Source organism: Macrosteles quadrilineatus, unplaced genomic scaffold, assembly GCF_028750875.1.
Source record: "Macrosteles quadrilineatus isolate MER2022 unplaced genomic scaffold, UCM_ALF_1.0 Scaffold_1__1_contigs__length_201487025, whole genome shotgun sequence".
NCBI lineage: Eukaryota > Metazoa > Arthropoda > Insecta > Hemiptera > Cicadellidae > Macrosteles > Macrosteles quadrilineatus.
In genome coordinates, this window is record NW_026542594.1 from 26,375,806 (window position 1) to 26,381,965 (window position 6,160).

Consider the following 6,160-nt stretch of genomic DNA (forward strand, 5'->3'; position numbering starts at 1 on the left):
TTGGGTTTGATAAAACTAAGCGTTAAAATTAAACTTTGTCCCAACAAATGAATTATGGATGTGTTAATACTTTATAGACATTTCTAAAGAGCTCAAAATATCTTATTCTCCCTTTGCAAAGCATGGGTATATTAGCTAGTATATAATATAACAGATTTAAAACATCATAGATACGATGAAATTAAAATTATTATATAATGAAGATAATTACCGTCCTAAGTGCAACTGTCTGTGAGAGGAAACTGAGCGTTTGTGGTTATTATTAACCACTATCTTTCCGCTTCGCAAATGATGCAGAGGGATTTAGTAATTCTGCAGCGTTAGACTGTTAGACTCTATGCACTAGAAGAATTATTGAATTAATTCTTATTTGAAATATAGTTTTGTTAATTAACACTTTTAAGCATTATAATTTATAGCAAGGTTGAGTTTTTAATTGATTTTTTAATTTAAAATACGCCCGTGTCGTGAACAATGTTAATAAAGAGCTTGATTTGACGAAGCAATCATGTAATTGATATTTAATACGTGTGATGAGTGAACTAAGCTACACCAGTTCTTATTATATCTGCCGTCATGTAAGAATGCAATTTCAAACCAGACGTAAGTTCAAATGTTTATCGTTTTGGCTAAGCATTATTTTTTACATCACTGAAATAGTTTAAGATAATAAAAAATACGAGTTAATTTATCAAGATTGGTTTAAGAATCCAATGATTTCATTTTTATATGCAGTATGCAATAACCTGTTTGTAAGTACTTGATTTGATATTATACGAAGGAAATCGGTCATGTGAGTATTAGCTTAAACTTAAAATAATGTGAAAACTTACACTTATCAGAAATATATCATTCTTTTTAACCGACTTCCCCACTACCAACAAAAGGAGGAGGTTCTCAATTTGTTTGTGGCGATGTTTTTTTTTTTCTATGTATGTTCACCAATTTCTCTACAGGTGATTCTTTTACCGATCAGTGTGGTTCTACCACCAAAATAACCAGGAGAGTTTCTATTTGGTACCTTATATATTATATTTAAGTATAATATTTGTTTCGGTGAAAAATTCTGAAAACCTTAAATATTCAACTTTTATTTTGTTTACATTTGTGCAGATTGTTTACATTTGTGCAGAGAAGGCAATAAATAATAACATTCCTACAGCTGTTAATTGAAACCATTTAAATGAAGCTACAGACAATTCTTCATGAAACAGTTGCTTCATATTGATCAATAAACTATTTATTGCCATGGAGCCTAAATGAATTACATTGAGAAAAATGCATTTTGTTTTGGTTACTATAAAAAATGTATTTTAACGTTTGACCTGATTTGTGTATACAGTAATTCTGTTTTTAGTATTGAATATTCTGACTTACAAAAACATATGTTTCAGTGAATAGCTGTATGATATTGACAAATAAAGGTGTATTGTGAAAACCAAAGCATTCGTAAAACAGGTCTAAATATAAATCAAATGCAATTATTCCTTACACGACCTAAGAAGTGTGACAGTGCATAGTCGTCAATTGTCTTAAAAGTGTTAAATATTTTAGTTACTAAACATGCATTTGCAGATGTGGAATGTTTATTGATATTCTCTACCCAGTTACTATATCATATCAATACTATTATGCCTGCTTCGGAAAGTCCTAGAGGAAGATGATTTGCAATTTCGATTAGGCTATATCTTGATCTAACAAAACCACCTACATGGCTTGCACCACTTTTAGCTGAACCAATCTTTCATATACATATTTAATTTGCAGATGTGGAATGTTTATTAATATTCTCTACCCAGTTACTATAAAATATCAATACTATTATGCCTGCTTCGGAAAGTCATAGAGGAAGATGATTTGCAATCTCGACTAGGCTATATCTTGAGCAAACAAAACCCCCTACATGATTTACACCACTTTTAGCTGAACCAATCTTTCATATAATATTTTCCAAAGATACTATACGTGTTAACAACCAATTTTCCACTTTTGTGAGATTTTTTAGTGCTGGTAGCTGAGGAATAACTTTCATATTGTTCCAAAAGGCTTGAGACGTTACTGTATTTCTTTTTATAATGTAGAAGTACACCGATTGCAGGAAACGATGATGTCTGACATTTCAATGTATCTAGACAAGACAATTAGTTTTTCATTAGGCCTAATGTAATGAACAACTCTTTCTTTCTTAAGGAATATCTAAAAATGTTTATTTTCATACCCATTGATTATGTAACCTGAACAGGTGACTCAAGCAGTTTTAAAATAATGATTGTTCTGTGGAACTTTTGATCGTTTCAATCAGTTTTGCTTATCAAAAAACCTCAAGTAATTAATACAAAAAAAATTATACCGTCACTAAAAATCATGAAATAATCTATTTTTGTAAAAAAATACAACCGACTTCAAACGCTCTAAAAAGAATGAAATAATTTCAATAAAGTAAACTTTTGTATTAGGCAAGCTCACGTATTTTAAGTCGGCGCGGCTCAAACTGCAAATATGATTGAAATTAAATATTGTGTGTGTATTTTGAAAATCAATAAATTGTAGCTGGATAACATAAATATATAAAAACATACTGAACTGTTTTGTTTATATATTAAAGAAAATATTTTTGTGTATTTTATGTTTACTTCAGAATAAATGCATTATGAAAATAACACACACAAATGTTCTATATGAATAGGAAAATAATTTAAATTGTTATTATGATAGGGAAAAGAAGCTAGTTTAGTATTAAAATGTTACTTTTAAAAGTTAGAAACATTTAAATGCGTTATAATCTTTTTAAAGATACTCGTTAATACCACTATAATGCCGATATCTGATTACGGTAATAAAATAACACTTAACGCATAACTATGAAAAAGACATGCAGATTAACACTTTTAGTTATAGATAGTCACCTGCAATATGGACACCCTCTTTATTTTGTATCAAAAATCATCATAGAGCCGCGCCGACTTTAAATACGTGAGCTTGCCTAATACAAAAGTTTACTTTATTGAAATTATTTCATTCTTTTTAGAGCGTTTGAAGTCGGTTGTATTTTTTTACAAAAATAGATTATTATAATATTTTGATAATTACATGTCTTTATGAGTTTGGTGTATTTATAAAAGTTCCTTTGTATTGTTTAGGATGTGAAGAAAGGAAGGGCCTTCGCCAATCTCACTGTGCAGTTGAGACTGTGTCAGCCGGTTTGTCAAAGTAAAGGTTAAGCGACTTTATTTGACAGTTGATAGATTGTAAGCTTGGAGATAGGATTTATCGAAGCAATACTAGAGTAATAAGACTTTTTAGAATTGAAGCGGGTAATTAGTGTGAAGGATTACTTGAATAACGCTTTGTTAACAGTCACAGGATATACGAGCTTAAATTCTAGTTTCATTAAATTTTTTAAGTCTTGCATAAGGATAGGAACAATCAACATTTACCTTTTTAACAAGCTTACATTTTCCAATTTAGTACTTATAAAGATCAGTGCCTCGAATACTTATTTAAACACTTTCAAATAAATTTCTTGCACATAGAATTTAGTTATCCTAAACTGTAAATAAAATTGCTTTGGTTATAAATTGTAGTTGATACTTTATTTTTTATAATCAGCTCTATTAAATGAAAAGTCTGGATAAACTTTCAAGGGATGAAGACAATCAGAGTAATGGAACTGTAATCTGAAATAAACTCTAACAATACAAACAAATACAAGGATCGTTTCCTGTTATTGTCTAATTGTAAAGTTACTAAAGCGTGAAGTTGTAGTTTTGTAGTTACTATGCCAATTTTTTTTATCCTATGATCATGTTCGTCTTATACGACGTAGATTTTATGATCTGCAATTAATCAGTTTATGTACGTCATCGACTCATCATTACATAATTGTAGTGAAATATTGAAAACCTAAATGGTTGTGGAGTTTATAATACTAATCTTTGACTTACTGAATGGATTTATAAAAACAATTAATGAATTTTTTTGATATGCTGACAATCAACTATTAGCAAGTATTGCAAATAAATATTAGCTTTTGATGCAGAGGCCTATTATCTGTATACAAATAGTCAATATTTGTATAAATTAGTGGGGATAATGTTGTTTTGTCCTACTTGTTGTTATATGAGTACTATTATAACATGCTTTGCCATACAAAAGTGTTTTCTTGTAATCTAGGGACAAAATAGCAATAGTTTATGGCAACAATCATTAAATTATTGTATTTGATTTTAAGCAGGATTATAGAATAGTTTACCCTTATTTTCAGCATTATTTATTTATTTTTTATCAGCTCTACAGACAGCACCAACTCGCACAATTTTTGGCCTGACATCACAACAGGGAAAAATCATAGTCAATTCCAAAGATAATCGAATTAAGCTTGGACCAAAGTGTTGAGAACTAAACAAGCAACAAAATAAAGCGTGTTGCGGAAAACGACCTTAGTGCACTGGGGCCGTTTTTCCACCCTACTCCTCAATTGTAGGAGTTCATTGCTGCTTGTCGTTTAGTTTACAATAAAAAAAAATGCCATTATGTATGGACACCATAATAAGTGGCACGGTAATTTAAGGTAACTCATTTCAAATGTCTTCACTCACACAACTTTCCAAGGTCAAAGTTGACAAATGTTTATCAATAAATTACAATTCTCTATAGCTATGGTCTGACAGAAACAATAAAAAATATATTAAATAACAGCTGATTCCCTTCGTAACGGCAATTTCTGTAAAGTATCGAGAAAAAGATGAAACATATTTTGGAGCCAACCTTTCAGAAAACTAAATACTCGTAGCTTATAAAAGGTTTGTCCCGTTAAGCTTTCAGCTTTGTATTTTAGCACCAAGATTCATCATTTACCATTTACAACAAGTCCTGTGTCACCTTAAGCGTCAAAAATACACTTGTAACAAAATTGTACATTTAAAAAGACAGGTTAGTTGTTATTTTTTGTTTAATTTTGTGTATATATTACACAATATATACACAATGCCTACACTATGGCATTGTAACGGTCTGAACCCTGGTTAGCTAACGTCGACCACTTGTTAGATAGTGTAGCCCAATGACAAATTGTAATGGCAACTTGGTTTTGCAAACGATCTCGCTTGGAATCGAATTATTGAAAAATGAATACAAATCACATAAACCTACTGAGACACATTTAATTATGTTCAGGTGTTAAAATTTTAACTACTGATTTACACTAGGCCATTTACTTACAAAGAAAATAGGTAACATCAAGAATTGAAGAAACGAGGGTTTGGTCTATCATATCTATGTAGCAATTAGAACCCTCTTTTTTCTCAAAGCATGATAAAAATTGTCTAGTGTTACTATGTAAGTATTTTTTATTCATCACCACTAAAACGAATAAAAAATCTCAAATAAATTTAATATAACGTATAAACGGAAAATAATATTTAAGATCAAAAATATAAATATAAAGAAGAAGTTGTATAGTTAGACAAATTATAAGAGGTTTCAAAACATCAAGATCAGTGCGGATGTAGTCCAAATAAGAAACAAATGATGATTGAGCTTGTACAATACTGTGTAGTAACTTTTATCCAGCTCGACTGCCTTCGTGAAACTTTAGAAAGAATTCGGGTTGGAAACATATCATACTTTTAAAGTAGGGCAAATATGATGGAAACATGATAAACATTTTGAGATAACGAAAGTTTCTTGAATGAATTTGTTATTTATAGGATTTTCATGGTTCTGTTTTATTGCTAATGTTTTATTTGTTATCACTGTTTTCCTCGAAATTTTCCTTTATAAATTCCAACCATACCAATAAACCAGAACAGAACTCAAACACAACTATAAAATGTATATGAACAGCATATGAACAAACCGCTTTGTATGGATGTTGAAATACCCCAAAACAGCGAATCAGTATACTGTATTACTAAAATATATTATTGTTTGTATATTACTAAGGAATTTTTGTTCCCTTTGAATAGTAGAGGGCTATTTAATAAGATAAAATAAAATCCCAGTCAATAGTCACCAGCAGTCATTGTTTCATGTTAAAACACTAAAACAATGCTTACAACGACATAGCTATTAAAATTTGCTATGGTTTGACATCTTCTCAAAAGATAAAGGTTGTAAAATGACTGTTGTTAGTTTGTGTTATAAAGGTCCATTGAATACT

General features: G+C 30.0%; 1 long non-coding RNA gene across 1 annotated transcript; it reads left to right on the top strand.

Annotated features, from left to right (window-relative positions):
- Nucleotides 1-305: 305 nt before the first annotated feature.
- On the top strand, nucleotides 306-4,437 carry LOC128983678 (uncharacterized). The gene is made up of 3 exons (XR_008489889.1): nucleotides 306-603; nucleotides 3,141-3,216; nucleotides 4,289-4,437. It is a non-coding gene; the product is annotated as an uncharacterized LOC128983678 (long non-coding RNA).
- Nucleotides 4,438-6,160: the final 1,723 nt, after the last annotated feature.